The sequence below is a fragment of the Coregonus lavaretus genome, assembly GCF_964263955.1.
Source record: "Coregonus lavaretus genome assembly, chromosome: 11".
Taxonomy (NCBI): Eukaryota; Metazoa; Chordata; class Actinopteri; order Salmoniformes; family Salmonidae; genus Coregonus; species Coregonus lavaretus.
In genome coordinates, this window is record NC_139998.1 from 27,076,928 (window position 1) to 27,102,715 (window position 25,788).

At 41.7% G+C, this 25,788-nt stretch overlaps 1 protein-coding gene and 1 long non-coding RNA gene across 4 annotated transcripts in view; one reads left to right on the plus strand and one right to left on the minus strand.

Annotated features, from left to right (window-relative positions):
• The window catches only part of LOC311137286 (C2 domain-containing protein 5-like), a 64,361-nt gene extending 53,940 nt beyond the window's left edge, over positions 1–10,421 (minus strand). For both annotated transcript variants that reach the window (XM_084171710.1, XM_084171709.1), the window contains exons 1-2: positions 9,689–10,421; positions 8,152–8,277 (exon numbers count right to left, since the gene is read on the minus strand). The gene's annotated coding sequence lies outside the window, so the exon portion shown is untranslated. The remainder of the gene's footprint in view (positions 1–8,151; positions 8,278–9,688) is intronic.
• Positions 287–25,788, plus strand: LOC311137301. Of its 2 annotated transcripts, none has more exons than XR_014613935.1 (4): positions 287–507; positions 18,161–18,527; positions 22,498–22,589; positions 22,945–25,788. It is a non-coding gene; the product is annotated as an uncharacterized lncRNA (long non-coding RNA). The 2 variants fall into 2 exon arrangements; XR_014613936.1 differs by having other exon boundaries at positions 22,948–25,788.

Here is a 25,788-nt window from a genome sequence, read left to right on the forward strand (position 1 = left end):
TTACCTATAACTACAAACAGTTATGTATTTTCATATTTATTTACTTATTTCCAGATATCTTCTACACTTGCCAAAATTGCACTATTTCTCAACATCATATGGAGAATATACTTTGCATTAGCTAGCTTGAGCGTTGGCAGTGGTGAGCTACAATCCACCAATCACCGAGGAGGTGTGCCGTAAACAACCAATCAGATTCCCCCACGTGGGGGCCGCATGATGAAGTAGGCTACCAGAATTGTTCAACCTTGGCTTAGTACTAGCGCGCTACAGTAGCTGACTGACTGTGCTGTTGTGATCATTTCCATCTTCCTGGAGCCTTCCTCCAATCGCTGTCTTATTGTTGACGTTTCCCCTCGTTTCCTGTGCCCAATGCCACCTCTGGATTATTGCCTCTGGAATGTATCTACTTTGGATTTACCGCACTATATTCCTATTGGATTAGCTGACTCTCCCTCGGCCGGTGAAATGGTGAAGCGCATCGTTCCTTGGCTCTCCGTCAAATCAGTAAGTCTTCGCTCTCTCTACTTTATATGTGCTGGCTTTTTTTGTTGTTGTGTTCTGTGAGTTCCTGCCTGTGCTAGACTAGATGGTGTTGTTCTCCATCTTACCACTTCACTATGTCGATGTGGGGGTTGGCTAGCTAGGCTAGCTAGCAGGCTCAAATAACTAACTTTAGCTGGCTGGCTTGCTGGCTAAGATAACTGTATATACCGGTAACATTATTTGATAACTGGTTAGATGGCATTATGTATTTCCAAAACGTTGGTTTACTTTAATGTAGCTGTAAGCTAGGTGTTGATAGCAACTGGCTGATTCATGCAGTGCTAACATAAGAGTATCAGGATGGTAGGGCTAACGTTAGCAGGCTAGTAGGGCTAATGTTAGCAGGCTAGCAACCTTGCAAGCTGATTTGTAACAAACTCATAATGTACTGTATATGCTTGTAAGTTGGCTGAAAATGTAAGTGAAACCAGTAGTGCAAACAATTTGGTTTAATTTTAATTTATACATTTAAAGTTATTTCTGTTGGGAGTTTACATTATAGGGAGTAGGCTGGCTTGCCGGGTCCTCCATATTACATCACATCGCACAAAACATTTTCAAGCATGACTTCGGCATTCTTCGGTTTGATGTAATAACTCGAAAAGTGAGGTGTAACTTAGCATTGGGACTTTTGACGCATATACTAATGCAAATCTACACTACCGGTCAAAAGTTTTAGAACACCTACTCATTCAAGGGTTTTTCTTTATTTTTACTATTTTCTACATTGTAGAATAATAGTGAGAACATCAAAACTATGAAATAACACATGGAATCATGTAGTAACCAAAAAAAGTGTTAAACAAATCAAAATATATTTTATAATTTGAGATTCTTCAAATAGCCACCCTTTGCCTTGATGACAGCTTTGCACACTCTTGGCATTCTCTCAACCAGCTTCATGAGGTAGTCACCTGGAATGCATTTCAATTAACAGGTGTGCCTTCTTAAAAGTTAATTAGTGGAATTTCCTTCAGCTTCGAACTAAGAATGTAACTGTTGACATATTGATCTACAAGTCATTTTGCATGCCGAACAACCCCCAGGCAATATCAATAGCCTAGTCAAACTGGGTACGGTGCCCTGCTTCACGCACGCACAGTGCCCAGCTTCGTGTGCTGACCAACGCAAGGTAGGTGACCTGTTTCTGATATTGCACATCTATGCAGCACCTTCAGCATTCAAATGCTAAAACAGCTTACGTGATATTAGGCTTTATTTATACTGAACAAAAATATAAAACGCAACATGTAAAGTGTTGGTCTTATGTTTCATAAGCTGAAATGAAAGATCCCAGAAATTGTCCATACACAAAAAAAGCTTATTTCTCTCAAATTGTGCACAAATTTGTTTACATACCTGTTAGTGAGCATTTATCCTTTGCCAAGATAATCCATCCACCTGACAGGTGTGGCATATCAAGAGGCTGATTAAACAGCATGATCATTAGACAGGTGCACCTTGTGCTGGGGGACAATAAAAAGCCACTCTAAAATGTGCAGTTTTGTCACAACACATTTCCCTCAAGTTGAGGGAGCATGCATTTGGCATGCTGACTGCAGGAATGTCCACCAGATCTGTTGCCAGATAAATTAATGTTAAATTCTCTACCATAAGCCACCTCCAATGTCATTTTAGAGAATTTGGCCTCACAACCGCAGACCACGAGTAACCACACCAGCCCAGGACCTCCACATCCAGCTTATTCACCTGTGGGATCGTCTGAGACCAGCCACCCTGACAGCTGATTAACAACAGAAGAATTTATGCACAAACTGTCAAACAGTTTCAGGGAAGCTCATCTGCGTGCGTCGTCCTCACCAGGGTCTTGAACTGACTGCAGTTCAGCGTCGTAACCGACTTCAGTGGGCAAATGCTCACTTTCGATAGCCACTGGCACGCTTGAGAAGTGTGCTCTTCACGGATGAATCACAGTTTCAACTGTACCGAGCAGATGGCATTGTGTGGGTGAGTGGTTTGCTGATGTCAATGATGTGAACAGAGTGCCCCATGGTGGTAGTGGGGTTATGGTATGGGTAGGCATAAGCTATGGACATTAACACAATTGCATTTTATTGATGGCAATTTCAATGCACAGAGATACCGTGACGAGATCTGAGGCCTATTATTGTGCCATTCATCTGCCGCCATCATCTCATGTTTCAGCATGATAATGCATGGCCCCATGTCGCAAGGATCTGTACAAAATTCCTGGAAGCTGAAAATGTCCAAGTTCTTCCAAGGCCTGCATACTCACCAGACATGTCACCCATTGAGCATGTTTGGAATGCTCTGGATCGACGTGAACGACAGCGTGTTCCAGTTCCCGCCAATACCTAGGAACTTCGTACAGCCATTGAAGAGCGGTGGGACATTCCACAATCAACAGCCTGATCAACTCCATGCGAAGGAGATGTGTCGCGCTGCATGAGGCAAATGGTGATCTCACCAGATACTGACTGGTTCTGATCCACGCCCCTACTTTATTTTTAAAGATATTTGTGACCAACAGATGCATATCTGTATTCCCAGTCGTGAAATCCATAGATTAGGGCCTAGTGAATTTCCTTATATGAACTGTAACTCCGTAAAAACGTTGAAATTGTTGTTATCCATGCGCTGTTGAAAATAGTACAATATTTACAAGTATATTGGGCAGGGCTGACCCCATTTAGTCGACTGGTCGATTGTTGGGTCGATAGGCTGTTGGTCGACCGATAATTTTTACGTCGAGCAGTGGCCAAAAAAAATAACAAATAAAAATGTCACGTCTTGATTGACGCCTGTCTCAGTGAACTAATCATTTGCGGACGTCGCGGGGATGGCACACCAGTAGTAAATTTCCCGTTAATTCCCATCATTTCTCATCTACAATGTTAGTTTGGTTACTGTAATTTCTGTTAATGCATTCAATATATTGTTATTACAGTCTTTTACAGAGTGGACACGTTGTTTGCAGAGCGCACATCCTAGGCTACACTTGTGAGAAACAAGTTTTGGTTTATTTCATTCCATTTACGAGTTGTCAATTTATTCATTGTGTTTTGTTTGGAGCGCTCCTGTCAATGTTGAGTAAGAACGCGCACCTGATTACGCATAGAAGTATGCCTAGGCTACCTGGCCTGCACACAAATGTAGGCTTATAAATGTGCCCATTTGGGGATCTGATAGTATTTCTGATTGTTTTAACTCGCAACCACTAATGAGCTATGGAGCTTCTCAGAGTAATGTTTTCACCTCAAACAGCAAGTAAACAAAGTCTGTTTTTGCATCCATTGAGAATGAATTGTTGCGCCCTCTTGACATGAGTGGTGGTGTTGTTGGTCCATGACAAGTCCTCATGATGTAGACGTAGAGGAACTTAAGACTTGTGACTCTACTACAGTCCCATTGATGTGGATCAGGGCATGTTCCCTCCTCTGCCTCCTGAAGTCAACAATCTCCTTGTTTTACTGACATTGAGGTTGAGGTTGTTATGACACCACAATGTCAGTTAACTTACCTCCTCCATATAGGCTGACTCGTCATTGTTGGTTATCAGGCCTACAACAGTGGTGTTGTCAGCAAACTTGATGATCGAGTTGGTGTCATGCAAGTGTGGAGGAGGGGTTGTTGCCAATCCTCTCAGCCTGTGATCTGCCCGTCAGGAAGTACAGGATCCAGTTGCAGAGGGTGGTGTCGAGCTTGGGGGGAACAATTGTTTTGAATGCTGAACTGTAGTCAATGTACAGCATTCTCACATACAGTGAGGGAAAAAAGTATTTCATCCCCTGCTGATTTTGTACGTTTGCCCACTGACAAAGACATGATCAGTCTATAATTTTAATGGTAGGTTTATTTGAACAGAGAGACAGAATAACAACAAATAAATCCAGAAAAACGCATGTCAAAAATGTTTTAAATTGATTTGCATTTTAATGAGGGAAATAAGTATTTGACCCCTCTGCAAAACATGACTTAGTACTTGGTGGCAAAAACCTTGTTGGAAATCACAGAGGTCAGACGTTTCTTGTAGTTGGCCACCAGGTTTGCGCACATCTCAGGAGGGATTTTGTCCCACTCCTCTTTGCAGATCTTCTCCAAGTCATTAAGGTTTCGAGCCTGACGTTTGGCAACTCGAACCTTCAGCTCCCTCCACAGATTTTCTATGGGATTAAGGTCTGGAGACTGGCTAGGCCATTCCAGGACCTTAATGTGCTTCTACTTGAGCCACTCCTTTGTTGCCTTGGCCGTGTGTTTTGGGTCATTGTCATGCTGGAATACCCATCCACGACCCATTTTCAATGCCCTGTCTGAGGGAAGGAGGTTCTTACCCAAGATGACGGTACATGGCCCCGTCCATCGTCCCTTTGATGCAGTGAAGTTGTCCTGTCCCCATAGCAGAAAAACACCCCCAAAGCATAATGTTTCCACCTCCATGTTTGACGGTGGGGATGGTGTTCTTGGGGTCATAGGCAGCATTCATCCTTCTCCAAACACGGCGAGTTGAGTTGATGCCAAAGAGCTCCATTTTGGTCTCATCTGACCACAACACTTTCAACCAGTTTTCCTCTGAATCATTCAGATGTTCATTGGCAAACTTCAGACAGGCATGTATATGTGCTTTCTTGAGCAGGGGGACCTTGCGGGCGCTGCAGGATTTCAGTCCTTCACGGCGTAGTGTGTTACCAATTGTTTTCTTGGTGACTATGGTCCCAGCTGCCTTGAGATCATTGACAAGATCTTCCCATGTAGTTCTGGGTTGATTCCTCACCGTTCTCATGATCATTGCAACTCCACGAGGTGAGATCTTGCATGGAGCCCCAGGCCGAGGGAGATTGACTGTTCTTTTGTGTTTCTTCCATTTGCAAATAATCGCACCAACTGTTGTCACCTTCTCACCAAGCTGCTTGGCGATGGTCTTGTAGCCCATTCCAGCCTTGTGTAGGTCTACAATCTTGTCCCTGACATCCTTGGAGAGCTCTTTGGTCTTGGCCAGGGTGGAGAGTTTGGAATCTGATTGATTGATTGCTTCTGTGGACAGGTGTATTTTATACAGGTAACAAGCTGAGATTAGGAGCACTCCCTTTAAGAGCGTGCTCCTAATCTCAGCTCATTACCTGTATAAAAGACAAATGTGAGCCAGAAATCTTTCTGATTGAGAGGGGGTCAAATACTTATTTCCCTCATTAAAATGCAAATCAATTTATAACATTTTTGACATGCATTTTTCAGGATTTTTTTGTTGTTATTCTGTCTCTCACTGTTCAAATAAACCTACCATTAAAATTATAGACTGATCATTTCTTTGTCAGTGGGCAAACGTACAAAAAATCAGCAGGGGATCAAATACTTTTTTCCCTCACTGTATCCCACGCCAATTTCTGGACTTTCACATAGGGGTTACTAGGTCACACCCAGTACAAACAACATTTGAAAAATAAAACAAATGTGGCTTGATTATCAAGTGTTTTGCCTTGCAATAATAAATAAAATAACAACAAAAAAACAACAAAATGCTTAGATAGCATTTTGAAGTACTATAAATGGTATTTACTAACATAATATTATTACTAAAATAGTTTATAAAAAATCCTACCCTAGAATTGGGTTTAGGGTTAGATTTAGGGTTTTTAAGGGGGAAAAACTGTGTTTATAGTGCTCTTGCTCCTCCCTGTGGCCTACTGTGGGTACTACATACCTCACACTTACTAGGCTCATATTCTGAGGTAGAGCTACAAATCAATGAGCTAGACCTATTTTTTTGTTTGTTTGTTTATTTAACCTTTATTTAACTAGGTAAGCCAGTTGAGAACAAGTTCTCATTTACAACTGCGACCTGGCCAAGATAAAGCAAAGCAGTGCGATAAAAACAACAACACAGAGTTACATATGGGGTAATACAAAACAAAGTCAAAAATAAAACAGAAATAAATATATATACAGTGTGTGCAAATGTAGCAAGTTATGGAGGTAAGGCAATAAATAGGCTATAGTGCAAAATAATTACAATTAGTATTAACACTGGAATGATAGATGTGCAAGAGATGATGTGCAAATAGAGATACTGGGGTACAAATGAGCAAAATAAATAACAATATAGGGATGAGGTAGTTGGGCGGGCTAATTTCAGATGGGCTGTGTACAGGTGCAGTGATCGGTAAGGTGCTCTGACAACTGATGCTTAAAGTTAGTGAGGGAGATAAGTGTCTCCAGCTTCAGAGATTTTTGCAATTTGTTCCAGTCATTGGCAGCAGAGAACTGGAAGGAATGGCGGCCAAAGGAGGTGTTGGCTTTGGGGATGACCAGTGAGATATACCTGAGGGAGCGCATACTACGGGTGGGTGTTGCTATGGTGACCAATGAGCTAAGATAAGGCGGGGATTTGCCTAGCAGTGATTTATAGATGGCCTGGAGCCAGTGGGTTTGGCGACGAATATGTAGTGAGGACCAGCCAACAAGAGCGTACAGGTCACAGTGGTGGGTAGTATATGGGGCTTTGGAGACTGAGTTGCAAACCTATCCATTTGGTTTGCAACTCAAGTGAACCTGCGCAGTATTCGCTCAATTCGATGCCTAAGAACGAACAGATTTCAACGCATATCAAGTTATCCAGCAGCCATTTAGAAACAACAAATCGTTTTAAAAAATGTTCTTAGTTAAATTATATGTATTCTGGCTGTTTAAATTGGCCACATTTTGAATAAGAGGCCAAGTTTTACACCTTTTTCTGAAGAAAAAATAAATATGGCCAGCCATCTCTAGCACTGTGGGTCATCACAACATGTTCCGAGGGGAACACTTTGCTTGCTCACCAAGTAGCCGTAATAATAAGTTACCTGAGGTTAGCTGAGTGGCGATTTTAGCATGTAAATCTTGGTGGGCAAAAAAACAATATTTGGGGATGCATGCCAGCAAAGCCACTACACAACATAACACAAAACATGAATTGCACTATAAAGGTGACCACAAATTGTTAGGGCCTACATAAAGCGGTCTGTCCCAACAGCAGTCCCAACACCTTACCACTGTTACACCTGGCTTTCAGCGGAGCCTTGTCTGGCAGCGAAACAGTTCATTCAGGCTCATTTACTGCCTTTAAAAAAAACATTGCTGATATGGGTGACTTGCTTAAACAAATTGGGTTTCTACTGACAATTGAGATGTACAAACTATGGCATAAGGGGACGACATGCGGATAAGAGGCAATCCGTCATTTTATAAAGACATTAATGAGCGAGCTAGGACGGATGTAGTCAATATAACTATTTGTTCAACACTTTTGAAATGTACAGGGATAGAATTCAGAACATGGGCCTTTCTTACAGTGTTCTCCCTGTACACCAAGTCAGAAACGTATGATAAATAAAGGGGGCATATAAGCAGACAATGAAAGCTCTTACAATATTCAATGACTACATTTCTCTAAAACAGGTTATAGGCCACATGTACACCACCAAGTCAGAACAGTAGGTGAAATTAGACAAAATTATTAGGGTGAGGCACATGGGCTACTAACAGCTTACTACACAACATACACTTAGTATTACATGCTTAGCTACAGTATACATATCTCCCTGGCATATTACATTTATGCAGCAGCATTCAAGAAATTTTTGGACTCACCTTGTTGTGCTTACTTGAACAGGAAGGTGGCGCGGCAGTCCATTGTGGGCAAATTTTGTCATCAAACTTTGTCATCAAAGTCTGGCATTCTCTGGATTTATGGTGCTTTCAAGACAACTGGGAACTCTGAAAAAAACAAGGTCGAATCATGATGACGTCAGTGATCTTCAGGTCGGAGCTCTAGAAAGAGGCCTGAGTTCCCGACTTACAATTCCGAGTTGGATGACCGTTCAAAACGTATTTTCCCAGTCAGAGCTAATTTTTTTCCTTGAGTTCCCAGTTGTCTTGAACTCACTGAAGTCAGATTTCCCAATTCCGAGTTAACAGTTGTTTTGAGCGCGGCATAAATTATGCTGGCTTGACAGCATGGCCAATGTTGAATGTTTATCCTTTTAAGTTTGGAAAATAGACCCTTAAACCCAGATATGGGACCCACACCTAATCCACTGAATAGCAGGCTAGTTATTGCTTTGCAATGCTTGCAGTTAGTCACTAATTCCTTTCAAACCACTCATTGTTGAATTTGCGATTTCCCACTTGTTGTGTACTGTTTATGTCCAATGGCCGATGAGCACCGATACATTTCATATAATTTCTCAAGAATATTTATCTTCATATGACAAGGATTAAACATGATTTTCCAGTAGATTGTCAACTTGACTCATGATGATGACTGCTAGCTAAGATTTTGAAAGTATGATGTTGACATGATCAGTCCAATCAAAACTACTGTAGATATAACGTGATTTGATGTCATTTTATCTGTGGCCAATGACCTTGAGCATTATTGGATGGGCACTTCTAATGTGACTATGGCTCTACCCTTAGATTTGGCGGTGACATAGGGTCCCCATGAGTGACAGAACACTGATCCAATCACGGCGAAACTAGAGAACGTTACCAACCCCTAAACTCTGTTTTTTCCACTGGCTACCCCACCACCACAGAAAGCACTGAGCTAGGCTGAAACACCTGCATTTGGAGCTGCCTTACTAAAGAAAGCAAAAAAGAGACCATGTTTGTATGCGGCTTTATTAACTCAATGAACTTCCCTGAATGACGGGTCGCCACTGGGTAAGCCTACAAGGTTAATGTGCCAACTATAGCGAAGTTGGCATTGTGACGCAGAACAATGGTCTGGGAATAGAACTTTCGGAAGGAGAGTTGCTGCTCAATAGAACTAATAGGAGCTGGCAGGTTGAAAAATGTCCTAAAATAAGGCCCGTTTTTTCACGATTACTTCAAACTACGGCAATCAGCTGGGACATATGGTAATAATGAAACTGGGCTCCATGGCGGATGCAATTAAGTAGTTTTAATCAGAAAAAAGGGTAAAAAATGTAATGTGTCCAGCCTACCAGTAGCTAGCGTTAACGTTACGGAATTGCAGTTGAGTGACATGCGTAGTTAGCTATTTCTGGGTCGCCACACAACATTGACATCTGTTAAAAACAGCATAGGTAGCTAACATATAAAGCAAGTTGGCTAACTATGTTATTAGACGTCATTGAGTGTCGTTACCAGGACTATGACTTACGAGAAAGTTGGGGACCCAGCAGCGTTTTTTCAGCTGGACATTGTTGACAACCCGCGCGCCTGACCTCCGCCTCTCTCCCAAACATGACAGGAGGGTTCTCCTCTCAAATACCGGGTGGAGTTGGCTAATTCACTCTTCGACGCTATATGGCCATTCACTGCTTCAAAAACGTTACTTCTGTTAAGTTGATAATTAGCTAATAAAAAATGCAAATACACTGTAGACACATTGCGGCTAACATCCCCGACTCGACGAATGGAAAATGCTAGCGTCTCGGCAGTAACACTAAAACGTAGTTCCGGGTAACGGCGTTTCGGAATCTTTCAAAATAAAAGTCCACTATTCTAGGTGCCAAAGTAAAAAGTAGGGTTGGGATTACTCACTAGGACAGGGGGATTCAACTCTTACCCTACGAGGTCGAGAGCCTGCTGGTTGTCTGTTCTACTTGATAATGAATTGTACACACAGGGGCGGTCTGCAACAGCGCGTGAGGATTATTTTTAAGTCTATGTTGAGGATGGCAGGGAAATCGCCGATTAAAATCTATGTCGATTTTGTGTATAGAGCACACTTCTGACAAAACAGAATTACGTTTTTTTTCTGCAATGTTGCAAACTAGCATAAGGTCAAATGTGTCCTTCCTGGTCTGAAAACAGTGATGAACATAGCACCAACAGACGTCATTCTTCTTCTTCTTTGGAGTTTAACGGCGGTTGGAATCCAAAATGTTGTATTACCGCCCCCAACTGGACTATTATTTAAATCCATGATGCTTCGTGAAACAAAATGGGAAAAGGTGAAAAGAAAAAGTCAAACTAACCTTACACTCATTTAAAAACCCACTACCCCATTCCACTACTTTGACCCCATCTGCTCCTGCACCATGCCAACGGCCTGGAAGGACGGGACACCACCACTAAAGTCAAATCTCATATGATCAAATACTTCTCTGCAGCTTCCACATCTATTTTCTGTGATTTACCACCAACATACATGTGTGGGAGGGTTCTTGAAATGTAACATCCAATCAAAATCTTGTTGCTGGGAGCCAGCGGACCATTCAAACCGTTTTTGCCATTCAAAATTATCCAGACCTCCAAGAGTATGGAGGACTAAAAGTGCCACAATTAAATAAATAAATACACCATTAAATAATTACTTAAATGTGTCATTAATTAATTAAAATTAGAATTAAATACATAAATGTGTAATTAAATGTATCATTAATTAATTCAAATACCGATTCATTTTATGTAAAATACATATATAATTATTTCACTATTTACATTTACATTTCATGATCCTGCATTGCAGTGATTCATGAATTACTTAAAACTGTCAAACTGACCCATCAAAGTCAGTGGGCGGGGCTAACGCGAATCTAGTCTGATCCATTGCTTTGGTCTGAAGTAGAGTAGGCCAACCTGGATAGAGACAATGGAGGATCTTCGTGAACTTTCCAGGGAGTTGGTTAGAGACATTTTAAACTTAGCAGAGGATGTAGAAGCAGGACCTGCTGACATTATCCGGAATTGATTTGTCTTGGCTTGATGCAGAGGGTAACCAATCAGGCGTTAGGTTCCGCCTACCAACTTTTGATGGGTCAGTTTGACAGTTTTAAGTAATTCAGGAAGCACTCCAACGCAGGACCATGAAATGTAAATGTAAATAGTGAAATTATTATATATGTATTTTACATAAAATGAATCGGTATTTGAATTAATTAATGACACATTTAATAACACATTTATGTATTTAATTCTAATTTTAATTAATTAATGACACATTTAAGTAATTATTTAATGGTGTATTTATTTATTTAATTGTGGCACTTTTAGTCCTCCATACAAGAGAGGCATGACAGCTATGTGACTTTGGAGATATGCCAACGCCAGACTACTACTAAACTAACATATGGAATTATTTTAAGATGGTCATACCAAGAAATATGTAGCTATTTGATTTTGAATTGGAGGACCCCTGGTAGATATAAAAAATACATATATTTGTAAAACTATTTGATGAAACATTGAATTTGGTCTTAGGCCTATTCGCCAATAGAAATGCATTGAATAACAGATTCATACGTGGCGTGTCTGTTCTATATCTGCGAGAGCTCAGAAAAAAATAAAATAAAAACTTTTTACCATGGAATTACCTGTATACCTTTGACATGGAAATTCCCTATTCAGTTCCATAAATGTTTCTGCCCGGTACCGGGTTACCTTCAGACGAGTCCCGTGACACATGTTGGGGGTCGTAGACATCATCTTTCCATAGGGGGGTATGCTACGGATGTTTTTGTGAAAAGACAGATTTTCGAGATGTCTCCTGGTCTGACATACATCGCTGTAGCTCTGCCAACTTCCACCGCAGATGTGGAAGGCCGACATCGGCGGATGTGGTGGATTGAGACGCAGCCCATGCAAAAAAACGGATATCTCTAGTTAAAGAAAGATTTGCATGGGGATTTTTTTATTATGCCTCAAGCGGAGAATGGGGGGTCTCAAGTGGAGAAATTAGTGTAATATATATATACAGTGCATTCGTAAAGTATTCAGACCCCTTGACTTTTTCCACATTTTGTTACGTTACGGCTTTATTCTAAAATGTATTCAATTGTTTTTCCCTCATTAATCTACACACAATACCCTATAATAACAAAGCAAAAACAGGTTTTTAGAATTTTTTTCAAATGTATTAAAAATAAACTCAGTACTTTGTTGAAGCACCTTTGGCAGCGATTACAGCATCGAGTCTTCTTGGGTATGACGCTACAAGCTTGGCACACCTCTATTTGGGGAGTTTCTCCCATTCTTCTCTGCAGATACTTTCAAGCTCTGTCAGGTTGGATGAAGAGCATCACTGCACAGCTATTTTCAGGTCTCCAGAGATGTTCGATTTGGTTCAAGTCCGGGCTCTGGCTGAGCCACTCAAGGACATTCAGAGACTTGTCCCGAAGCCACTCCTGCGTTGTCTTGGCTGTGTGCATAGGGTCACTGTCCTGTTGGGAGGTGAACCTTTGCCCCAGTCTGAGGCCCTGAGCGCTCTGGAGCAGGTTTTCATCAAGGATCTCTCTGTACTTTGCTCCGTTCAGCTTTCCCTCGATCCTGACTAGTCTCCCAGTCCCTGCCGCTTAAAAACATCCCCACACTATGATGCTGCCACCACCATGCTTCACCGTAGGAATGGTGCCAGGTTTCCTCCAGATGTGACGCTTGGCATTCAGGCCAAAGAGTTCAATCTTGGTTTCATCAGACCAGAGATTCTTGTTTCTCATGGTCTGAGAGTCCTTTAGGTGTGTTTTGGCAAACTCCAAGTGGGCTGTCATGTGCCTTTTACTGAGGAGTGGCTTCCGTCTGGCCACTCTACCATAAAGGCATGATTGGTGGAGTGCTGCATAGATGGTTGTCCTTCTGGAAAGTTCTCCCATTTCCACAGAGGAACTCTGGAGCTCTGTCAGAGTGACCATCCTGACCAAAAACCTTATCCCCCGATTGCTCAGTTTGACCAGGCAGCCAGCTCTAGGAAGAGTCTTGGTGGTTCCAAACTTCTTCCATTTAAGAATGATGGAGGCCACTGTGTTCTTGGGGACCTTCAATGCTGCATACATTTTTTGGTACCCTTCCCCAGATCTGTGCCTCGACACAATCCTGTCTCGGAGCTCTACGGACAATTCCTTCGACCTCATGGCTTGGTTTTTGCTCTGACATGCATTGTCAACTGTGGGACCTTATATAGACAGGTGCGTGCCTTTCCAAATCATGACCAATCAATTTAATTTACCACAGGTGGACTGTTGTAGAAACATCTCAAGGATGATCAATGGAAACAGGATGCACCTAAGCTCAATTTCGAATCTCATAGCAAAGGGTCTGAATACTTATGTAAATAAGGTATTTCTGTTGGTTTTCGCTTTGTCATTATGGGGTATTGTGTGAAGATTGATGAGAATTTTTATTTATTTCATCCATTTTAAAATACGGCTGTAACATAACAAAATGTGGAAAAAGTCAAGGGCTCTGAATACTTTCCGAATGCACTGTAGATCTAGATCTGGTTCAGATCGCTTGGTTATAGAAGAGGGTGGTAGGTTTGAGCCCTGCATGGGCCACTAATACATACTGATTATATGTATTAAAGAGAAAAGTCTGCCACATGACCAGATAATTACTATCTGAAGGAAGAGACATCACACACAGAGGCCAGACCCGTCAAACATGATTAAAACGGCCATGGTGCACCCCAGCTTCAGTAAACCCAACTGTTATGCCTGTCTACCCAGCCTAGCCCTAGTAGCGTCCTACCAATCGATGTGTATAAACCCTGGATGGACAGGGGGCGCTGTATTGAAGCCACCGCGCAGCCATCTCGGTACTCCTCAATTGTAAAACATATTTTTGAAGCTATAGAAATGCATTTATTAATGTCTACATTCGTTTTTGACACGTTTATTATATTACACACATTAATGCATACTTTTAAATTATATTATGTGAGCTAAACAGAAAAAATAAAAAAAGGAAAAAAGATATAAAAACATTTTCCTTGAAGTATTTTTTTGGGGAGTACTGATGGTGCTGTCCTCACTACAACAACAAAAATACTTAAATATATGTCATTTTGTCCTTGAAACATTTAATTGAAATACTGAATTCCATTCATTCCTATGGAGGACTGCTCCTACTAGGGAGTGCCAATATGGCCGACCGGTGGCTTCAAAGCCTGTCAATGGCCAATACATAGCATCAGGTTTATATACGTAATTGATCCTAACCCCTCCCTGTACTCCATCCCCAGTGATTGATTGACAGGTCTGAAACCCTACCAACGCTGTCTCTCACAAAGTGACTGAGTGACAGGCCAAACTGGGATGAGATGTGATTTTAGTTGTAGCCAGAGGGGTATACTATGAAGGAAGGATGGTAGGTCTACTCAGGGTTTTCTAAAGCTAGCCAGCTTCAGTTAGCTTCACATTCCATCAGGCTTCATCCATATTATGATGGTGGATATTGCTCCCCCGCCTGTATGGAGGTAAAATAGTGACTTAATTATACAAGCATGTAAAGTATGATTTGCACATGTAAAATATGAGTTGCAGCTGTATACTGAGTTTTGTAGGTGCAGAAAATATTTTCAAACGTAACTTCTTTTGAGAATAAATGCAACAACACTTGCAAGCGAATAACGTGATATGTGAATAAATACAACAACACTTGTAAACATGTAAGTTGATATATTAATACATTCAATAAGATTTGCAAGCATGCAACTACATTTACTAAACTTGCAACTGGTGAATTTTCTTCTGTGAATCAAAACTACATCTGTGCGCTCAGAGTTCTGGCACTAATTTTGCAACTAACCTGTGGCATAAGTTTTGCAGTTGTAAAAAAAAATGTTTTGCAAGCAAGCAGCACAGAAAAACACGAGCTCTGGTGTACAGGGCTTTTTATTCCGACCAATCAGGTGAGTTGTTGTCATTCCTCAAATCAAATAAAATAAAATAAAATTTTATTGGCCACATGCGCCGAATACAACAGGTGCAGACATTACAGTAAAATGCTTACTTACAGCCCTTAACCAACAGTGCATTTATTTTGTAATAAAAAAGTAAAATAAAACAACAACAAAAAAGTGTTGAGAAAAAAGTAAAATAAAATAACAGTAGGGAGGCTATATATACAGGGGGGTACCGGTGCAGAGTCAATGTGCGGGAGCACCGGCTAGTTGAGGTAGTTGAAGTAATATGTACATGTGGGTAGAGTTAAAGTGACTATGCATAAATAATTAACAGAGTAGCAGCAGCGTAAAAAGATGGGGTGGGGGTTGGGGTGGGGGTGGGGGGTTAGAAGCTGTTGAGAAGTCTTTTGGACCTAGACTTGGCACTCCGGTACCGCTTGCCGTGCGGTAGCAGAGAGAACAGTCTATGACTAGGGTGGCTGGAGTCTTTGACAATTTTGAGGGCCTTCCTCTGACACCGCATGGTATAGAGGTCCTGGATGGCAGGAAGCTTGGCCCCAGTGATGTACTGGGCCGTACGCCCTACCCTCTGTAGTGCCTTGCGGTCGGAGGCCGAGCAGTTGCCATACCAGGCGGTGATGCAACCAGTCAGGATGCTCTCGATGGTGCAGCTGTATAATATTCTGAGGATCTGAGGACCCATGCCAAATCTTTTCAGTCTCCTGGGGGGGAATAGGCTTTGTTGTGCCCTCTTCACGACTGTCTTGGTGTGTTTGGACCATGATAGTTTGTTGGTGATGTGAACACCAAGGAACTTGAAGCTCTCAACCTGTTCCACTACAGCCCCGTCGTGCTCAGTCCTCTTTTTTTTCCTGTAGTCCACAATAATCTCCTTTGTCTTGGTCACGTTGAGGGAGAGGTTGTTATCCTGGCACCACACGGCCAGGTCTCTGACCTCCTCCCTATAGGCTGTCTCATCGTTGTCGGTGATCAGGCCTACCACTGTTGTGTCGTCGGCAAACTTAATGATGGTGTTGGAGTCGTGCCTGGCCATGCAGTCATGGGTGAACAGGGAGTACAGGAGGGGACTGAGCACGCACCCCTGAGGGGCCCCCGTGTTGAGGATCAGTGTGGCAGATGTGTTGTTACCTACCCTTATCACCTGGGGGCGGCCCGTCAGGAAGTCCAGGATCCAGTTGCAGAGGGAGGTGTTTAGTCCCAGGATCCTTAGCTTAGTGATGAGCTTTGAGGGCACTATGGTGTTGAATGCTGAGGTGTCGTCAATGAATAGCATTCACACGTAGGTGTTCCTCTTGTCCAGGGGGGAAAGGGCAGTGTGGAGTGCAATAGAGATTGCATCATCTGTGGATCTGTTGGGGCGGTATGCAAATTGGAGTGGGTCTAGGGTTTCTGGGATATTGGTGTTGATGTGAGCCATGACCAGCCTTTCAAAGCACTTCATGGCTACAGACGTCAGTGCTACGGGTCGGTAGTCATTTAAGCAGGTTATCTTAGTGTCCTTGTCCGTGGTCTGCTTGAAACATGTTGGTATTACAGACTCAGTCAGGGACATGTTGAAAATGTCAGTGAAGACACTTGCCAGTTGGTCAGCACATGCTCGGAGTACACGTCCTGGTAATCCGTCTGGCCCTGCGGCCTTGTGAATGTTGACCCGCTTAAAAGTCTTACTCACATTGGCTACGGAGAGCGTGATCACATAGTCATCCGGAACAGCTGGTGCTCTCATGCATGCTTCAGTGTTGCTTGCCTCGAAGCGAACATAGAAGTGGTTTAGCTCGTCTGGAAGTCTTGTGTCACTGGGCAGCTCGCGGCTGTGCTTCCCTTTGTAGTCTGTAATCGTTTTCAAGCCCTGCCACATCCGACGAGCGTCAGAGCCGGTGTAATACGATTCAATCTTAGTCCTGTATTGACTCTTTGCCTGTTTGATGGTTCGTCGGAGGGCATAGCGGGATTTCTTATAAGAGTCCGGGTTAGAGTCCCGCTCCTTGAAAGCGGCAGCTCTACCCTTTAGCTCAGTGCAGATGTTGCCTGTAATCCATGGCTTCTGGTTGGGGTATGTACGTACGGTCACTGTGGGTACGACATCATCGATGCACTTATTGATGAAGCCAGTGACTGATGTGGTGTACTCCTCAATGCTATCTGAAGAATCCCGCTTTCACGTTTTACAGGGTTCCGGTCTGGAACCACGCTTTCCAATGTCCTAAGTATGGATAAAATGTGTTAAAATGACTAGCTAGTTAGCTAAATGATATTAACAGAATTTGAAAGCTACAAGGCTTTGGTGAGGATGATGAAGGGAATCATTAAAATTAGTTTTTCCACATAGCATAACCACTACAAAGCTGATGCTAACTAGCTTCCTAGTCTCTTCTATTGGCATTACATGACTGATTAGCTAGCTAGCTGGCATTAGAGCCTTCTGGCTAGCATGTATCTAATGGTTCTTACGTTTTGTATCAGAGCAATAGGTCTAGCTTTGTACTTTTCATTTGGTTGAGACTAACATTAGTTTAGCTAGCTAGATGTCAATGTCGAACCAATGCAATTATATTAATTTTATTGGCTTGCTATATGAGCTGCTTTTCCTGAAAAGGTCTATCTGATATACTGTAGCTAGATAGTTGTTGTTCTAGTGTCAGTTAAATGTTGCAGCCACAACATCATGATCATGTAGTCATGCATCTGCAGACCAGAGAGGAGGAGAAAAGCCTGCTTTGGGTGAGCTAGCTAGAACAACATCAACTAGCTAGCTATAATATCAGATAAACATTTTCTGGAAAAGGATGGATAGAGCTAGCTATCAGTAGTCATTTTATTATTTGAAACCACCACATGCACATAATCTGTATCTGTGTTACATTTAATATGATGTTTTAATCTATTTGTACTGTATTGCTATCTGTCTCAAGTTGTACAAATCATCAGCATAAATTCTGTTTGAATTTTCAGGTTTCTCATTCAAATAATGTTGTGCCTCTCTTTCAGATCTGCCAAGCACACCTCTGCCTCTGCTAGCCACACTACCACTGCCTCAGATTGGTTGGGTAAGCTCCTTCCTGGCTGGCCCTGTCCAGGGGTGACATTGGACAGGGCCACAGTGTCTCCCAACCCCCCTGTCTCAGCCCCCAGTAATTATTATGCTAGGGTCAACTTGTCTTATCTGGACATGTATTCACAAAGCGTCTTAGAGTAGGAGTGCTGATCTAGTATCAGTTTTTACTTTTAGATTGTAATGAATCAAATTATATTGACTGGTGGGACCTGACACTATATCTCCCCTCCCTGAGGATCTGAGCCCCTGGTGGTACTGCCGTTCCGACTGCAGCTGTGGACCCCCTGCTGATCAAGCCAGGTAGTCACTGTGCTTCTACCTCTGCATTGCTTGCTCTTTTGGGTTTTAGGCTGGGTATCTGTAAAGCTCTTTCTGACTGTTGATCAGGGCTGTCCTGATTAACATGAGACAATAGTCATGCATTTGTAACAAGAACAGTTAGTGTAGTTTGGGGGTTGTAGATCCTTATTTTGCAAATTAGTTGATCTGGAGTGGACTATATTTGAATTAAAATTATTTGCTAGGATGACTAAAACCCATCATAACCCATGACTACCATCCACATGCAATCCACCACCACTTTTCTAATTAATATTCCTCAATCTATTGTAAATGGAACAACAACATTTTCTATGTATTCATGATTAATATTCCCTTTTGTCAGTAACATATTCTACACCTCATAGCAACATGCTTGACTGAAAAAGTCTTTAAACATGTCTTTAGACTTTATGTATGGAGGTTATGGGGGTGACGCTGTCGCCCATCAGATGTAATATTATGCTAATTTGTCAAAGTTATCTATTAGGAAGATGGTGCTGTTCAGAATGACATGTTCATGACTGTTGATGTTCACAGGACTCTCCTAATGCTATGTTGAACGAGCACCACGGACAAATGATGGGAAAGAAAACCAACAGCTTCTCTCTACATCACCTACACAAATCAAATCAAATGTTATTTGCCACATGCGCCGAATACAACAGGTGTAGACATTACAGTGAAATGCTTACTCACAAGCCCTTAACCAACAATGCAGTTTTTAAGAAAAGAAAAAAAGAAGCAAAGTCAAAAAAAGCAAAGTAAAAAAAATAAAAATTAAAGAGCAGCAGTAAAATAAAATAACAGTAGGGAGGTTATATACAGGGGGGTACCGGTGCAGAGTCAATGTACGGGGGCACCGGTTAGTCAAGGTAATTTAGGTAATATGTACAGTGAGGGGGAAAAAGTATTTGATCCCCTGCTGATTTTGTACGTTTGCCCACTGACAAAGACATGATCAGTCTATAATTTTAATTGTAGGTTTATTTGAACAGTGAGAGACAGAATAACAACAAAAAAATTCAGAAAAACGCATCTAAAAAATGTTATGAATTGATTTGCATTTTAATGAGGAAAATAAGTATTTGACCCCTCTGCAAAACATGACCTAGTACTTGGTGGCAAAACCCTTGTTGGCAATCACAGAGGTCAGATGTTTCTTGTAGTTGGCCACCAGGTTTGCACACATCTCAGGAGGGATTTTGTCCCACTCCTCTTTGCAGATCTTCTCCAAGTCATTAAGGTTTCGAGGCTGACGTTTGGCAACTCAATCCTTCAGCTCCCTCCACAGATGTTCTATGGGATTAAGGTCTGGAGACTGGCTAGGCCACTCCAGGACCTTAATGTGCTTCTTCTTGAGCCACTCCTTTGTTGCCTTGGCCGTGTGTTTTGGGTCATTGTCATGCTGGAATACCCATCCACGACCCATTTTCAATGCCCTGGCTGAGGGAAGGAGGTTCTCACCCAAGATTTGACGGTACATGGCCCCGTCCATCGTCCCTTTGATGCGGTGAAGTTGTCCTGGCCGAGGGAGATTGACAGTTATTTTGTGTTTCTTCCATTTGCGAATAATCGCACCAACTGTCAATGCAAATAGTCTGGGTAGCCATGATTAGCTGTTCAGGAGTCTTATGGCTTGGGGGTAGAAGCTGTGTTTCTTAAATATATATTCAGTCGCAAATCACTTGGATTATTTTATGTTGCCTTTTTAAATGTTTGCTAAAATGATGTGTTGTTACTTTGTAGATGCTGAAACAGTCTCATTCGTTTTGGGCTAGACTATGATCTGTAAATGTCTACTACCCTTTTACAAAATGTTAGTGAAATTAGCACTCGTCAACCTCAGATGTGCATTAGGTATTCATGTAAAGTGGACTTGGGTGTTGAAAAATGAAACGTATAAAACTTAATTGACCAGAAGAGATAGCTAACAAACATAATTGAATGGTAAGAATCATCACAGATACCCTTCTAAAGTGTTGTGTGATGTTTATTGTTGAATATGTAATATAATGAAAAATGTTTTATATATGCTTCAAACTACAGATTTAAGGGCATTGAAGTGGAAAACATAATGACATAAAAAGGCAAAAAGCAATAAAGAGGAGAAAATACATTTACAATGGTTATCTCTGTATTAGTATTACTCACATCAGCCCATTAAAACATATACATTTAGCTAGAGCAGAGAGGACTTAGAGCATGTGGCTTTGCACCTCACAGATGTTTCATCTCCACACTGGGATGATTTTAACAATGCAATGCCACACAGGCCTCATTCCACTCAGGTAGGAGGGTACCAGAAATAAATGAGTAAAAACACAAAACTAATGAAAGAGCACACAGGGCCACAGCACTTCAGGAGCACACAGACACCAAAAATATCCATGGCATCAATATTTTCAACTGGCTCGGCTCGCTATTACAGCACCACCAATTTCCATTTATTAAAGGTGGATACAATTCTTATTGAGCGAGGTGGCTGGAAACAGACAAATCTGCCAAAGTATGCAAAAAGCTCTAGCACTGTGTTTGTTAAAGTGAAAATCAGGAGATACTCCATTTGTTTGAGCTCTGCAAAAACCTGTTACAGAGTCTAGCCTTGCGTAGTGTGGCACTGTCGTTGACACCCTTGTGAAGAGGAAGAATATGAGCACCATGATCATGGTGAAGTAGAGGATGGTAGTGGCCGCACTGATGAACTGCAGCTTGGAGAAGAAGTAGTGCAAGTCGTAGACAAACAGGTAGACTGCCATGAATGATGTCGCTCTTGCTGCTGGTGACTCTCAGATCCACCTCTACACAGACGACACCATTTTGTATACATCTGGCCCTTCATTGGACACTGTTAACAAACCTCCAAATGAGCTTCAATGCCATACAACACTCCTTCCGTAGCCTCCAACTGCTCTTAAATGCTAGTAAAACTAAATGCATGCTCTTCAATCGAACGCTGCTTGCACCCACCCGCCCGACTAGAATCACTACTCTCGGCGGGTCTGACTTAGAATATGTGGACAACTACAAATACTTGGGTGTCTGGTTAGACCGTAAACTCTCCTTCCAGACTCACATTAAGCATCTCCAATCCAAAGTTAAATCTAGAATCGGCTTCCTATTTCGCAACAAAGCCTCCTTCACTCATGCTGCCAAACATGCCCTCGTAAAACGGACTATCCTACCGATCCTTGACTTCGGCGATGTCATTTACAAAATAGCTTCCAACACTCTACTCAACAAATTGGATGTAGTCTATCACAGTGCCATCCGTTTTGTCACCAAAGCCCCATATACTATCCACCATTGTGACCTGTATGTTCTCGTTGGCTGGCCCTCACTACATATTCGTCGCCAGACCCACTGGCTCCAGGTCATCTATAAATCACTGCTAGGCAAATCCCCGCCTTATCTTAGCTCATTGGTCACCATAGCAACACCCACCCGTAGTATGCGCTCCCTCAGGTATATCTCACTGGTCATCCCCAAAGCCAACACCTCCTTTGGCCGCCATTCCTTCCAGTTCTCTGCTGCTAATGACTGGAACGAACTGCAAAAATCTCTGAAGCTGGAGACACTTATCTCCCTCACTAACTTTAAGCATCAGTTGTCAGAGCAGCTTACCGATCACTGCACCTGTACACAGCCCATCTGTAATTAGCCCACCCAACTACCTCATCCACATATTGTTTTTTATTTTGCTCATTTGCACCCAAGTATCTCTTTTTGCACATCATCTTCTGCACATCTATCACTCCAGTGTTAATACTAAATTGTAATTATTTTGGCCTATATATGGCCTATTTATTGCCTTACCTCCATAACTTACTACATTTGCACACACTGTATATAGATTTTCTATTCTGTTATTGACTGTATGTTTTGTTTATCCCATGTGTAACTCTGTGTTGTTGTTGTTTTTAATCGCACTGCTTTGCTTTATCTTGGCCAGGTCGCAGTTGAAAGTGAGAACTTGTTCTCAACTGGCTTACCTGGTTAAATAAAAAAAATGAAGAGACTGCTCAGGAAGGAGTGCCACCACCAGTGAGTCCTATACAAAACACAACACACTCTGGGTTCGGCTCAATAAAATGTTTTGACACTGTAGTGAGGTCTAAGTGCTTGGATCGATGAGCAGAGATAAATTGAGTGATATGAGAAAGAAACTTTTGCATCATTTAGAATGTTTAAAACATTTGATTTACTGTTGACACGAAGACTTCACACTTGGTAGCTAAACATAACAGCATAGATAATCTGGCAAACTGGAAAGGTTGGAAATCCGTTTTACAAATATTACACAATTCATTTACATACAAAGAGAGAGCATAGAATGCCATTACTGTGATAACCAGATCCATGTACATACTGTATGTCTCCACCCACTTCTGCACACAAGTAGAAGTAGCACAGCAGGACGGTGGCCTTGGAGCATGTGATGAGGAAAATGATGAACACCAGGAACAGGAACTCAAACCAGATGCTGTTGAGGATGAAGAAGAGCTGAATGAAGATGCAGCCGAAGGGATGGATGCCCCCCATGACGGTTCCGGGCACGGGCTTGGTGAAGAAGGAATGTTAATGGATCTGCCTAATGATCTTGATTCGCACTGGCTGCTCAATCGCCTGGAGTACAGAGAGTAGCATAGAAACTCATCAAGACATTGTTAGACCCTTGTTAGTGTGCTATGTTTTCTTTGATTGTTATGCCAGTGTGAAAGAGATTTCAAACACAGGGGAAATGCACATAATGTAAGATGACCTGTAAGAGTTATTCATACAGACAGTGTGATTGATAGGTGAAACTCACAGGCCTCTTGAAGATGAAGTAGGCTAGGCATCAGCTTTGTAGCAGTAATGCTATGTTGAAACAGTCATTTTAATTATTCCCGTCATCTTCCTCACCAACGCCTTGTTGTAGCTTTCACATTCTGTTAATATCATTTAGCTAACTAGCTAGTCATTTTAACAAATGTTATCCATATTTAGCAGTCGAAAGCGTGCTTCCAGACCGGAACCCTGTAAAACGTGAAAGCACGTTCATGAATGACAACACCTCACCTCATTGGTCGGAAGAAAAGCTTGTGTTCTGTGCTGCTTGCTTGCAGATTTTTCTTTTTTTATACAACTGCAAAGCTTTTGTCACAGGTTAATCACAACATTTGTGCCAAAACTCTGAGAGCACAGATTCGACATAGTTCTATTTAAAGTAATGTTCTCAGAACATTAAGAAAACGTTCCATAAAAACCACAACAAAACATTAGTAACATTCAAAGAATGTTCTAAGAATGTTATTTAAAAACATATACATTCCGTTCTCAGTGTCTCTCTATTCTCTATCTTGTTCTGGTGTAAATAAAGCTTTGAATGAATATAAAAATTTAAAAAACACTAGCTCCATCTCAGTGGCACGGTGGACCAGTTCAATGGATAGAGAATAGAAGATCATAGGTGTGAATCTCACTGACACGATGCCACAATAAAATGCCTAAGCAAATTAATTTAAATGTGTCCTATCTGTGCTTGGAGTTCAAAACAGTTAACCTAAGCTAGCAGTGTTCTGAAGGATTCATTGCCATAGAAACGTACCTGGCTAAAAGGTGAGCCACTTTCGTGGTACCGGTTATCCTGAGTTGAACTCAGAGTTTACCAACGTTACTTCGGTAACTCCTTAAACCTGATTTGTAGTATAGGGCTCAGGATAATGCATGGTTTGTGCTAATTGGTATGCTTGGGACGACCAAACTCTGACGAAGTTGAAGTGATTAAGGTAAGGGGTTAAGGTTAGGTAAGGTTTATGGTTAAGGTAAGGGTTATCTCAAAGATCCCAGTTAGTACCTACCGATAATGCATGTCAAGGAAATTAAATCTCAAATGGGAGATTGCTTTTGGTTTACCCAATTACAGTTTGCATTTGAATTTGTCAGTCTTATAAAATTGACTATACTGCAAAATTGATTAGCCAAAAGGTACACTGACCCTTGGTATGTGAAGAAAAAACATTGTCAAGTTGCACAGTTTTATTTTATTTTTTGTCTCAAATCATGCCATTACAATAAGTAGAAAAGTACATTTCCTAAAGAAAATGTGGTGTGCTTACTAGATTTGTTTTAAAATATTAATTGTTTTAAAATACGTTTTAGTAGTGGTAGTGACTGCTGTTGTGACGAGGTGTGAAAGAAGGAGTCAGGCGCAGGAGGTAAAATACCGAAGTCCAGAGTTTAATCCGTTTGCATAAATCAAACGCCTCAAGCATCAAACGAAACTGTACAAGGGAAACCATCCACCTTGGCAATAAACACAGTGAACGGCAGCTCAACCGAGCTGCACGCTCTCACAACAAAACAATCACTCACAATGACAAGGGGAACAGAGGGAACACTTATACACATACTAATTAGGGGAATGAGCACCAGGTGTGTGTGATTGACAAGACATGACAAGTGGAGTGATGAGAATGGGATCGGCAGTAGCTAGTACTCCAGTGATGACGAACGCCGAAGCCTGCCCAAACCAGGAGGGGGGGCAGCCTCGGCGGAAGTCGTGACAGCTGTAGTAATGGTAGTGACTGGTTATAGTTGGAAAAGTTGGTAGATGGAAAGATTGAATGATTGGATATGATGTGATAGGATCGCCTCAACATGTGAACGTTGGTTTGGTGTCTCTAGCTTGAACAGTTCAAGAGATATTGTTTGTGGATTATTTTATGCTAGTTTATGCACATTTACATAGTTATAGTTGATCAAGAATTTAAAGAATTTGAAGTTAGGATAGCCTGAACATAGGAAAGTTAGTTTGGTGTCTCTAACTTGAACAATTCAAGAGTTACTAACTAGGTTTCCATCCTATTTGCGACAGATATTCATGCAAATATTCTAAAGTCAGCATAAAACAATTTGCACATTTTCCCCACCAGAGATGTTTCCATCAAATTGACTTATTGCGGAGAAAAGGCTGTACGTGATGAAGTAGTACACATAAAAATTAATTTTGTGGTTAAATTCCCATGTACCGAATGAAAGTCAAATGGGTTTCCATCGCATTTTCAACTCTACTGATGGTTTTATCACAAAAACTGTTGCGTTACATAGCAAATGTGCCCACTCTGGTCTTGGCACGTGTGCTCTAGCCAACAGCTCGCAGATACAGCGTGGGTAGGCTACCTACAGTGGGGAGAACAAGTATTTGATACACTGCCGATTTTGCAGGTTTTCCTACTTACAAAGCATGTAGAGGTCTGTA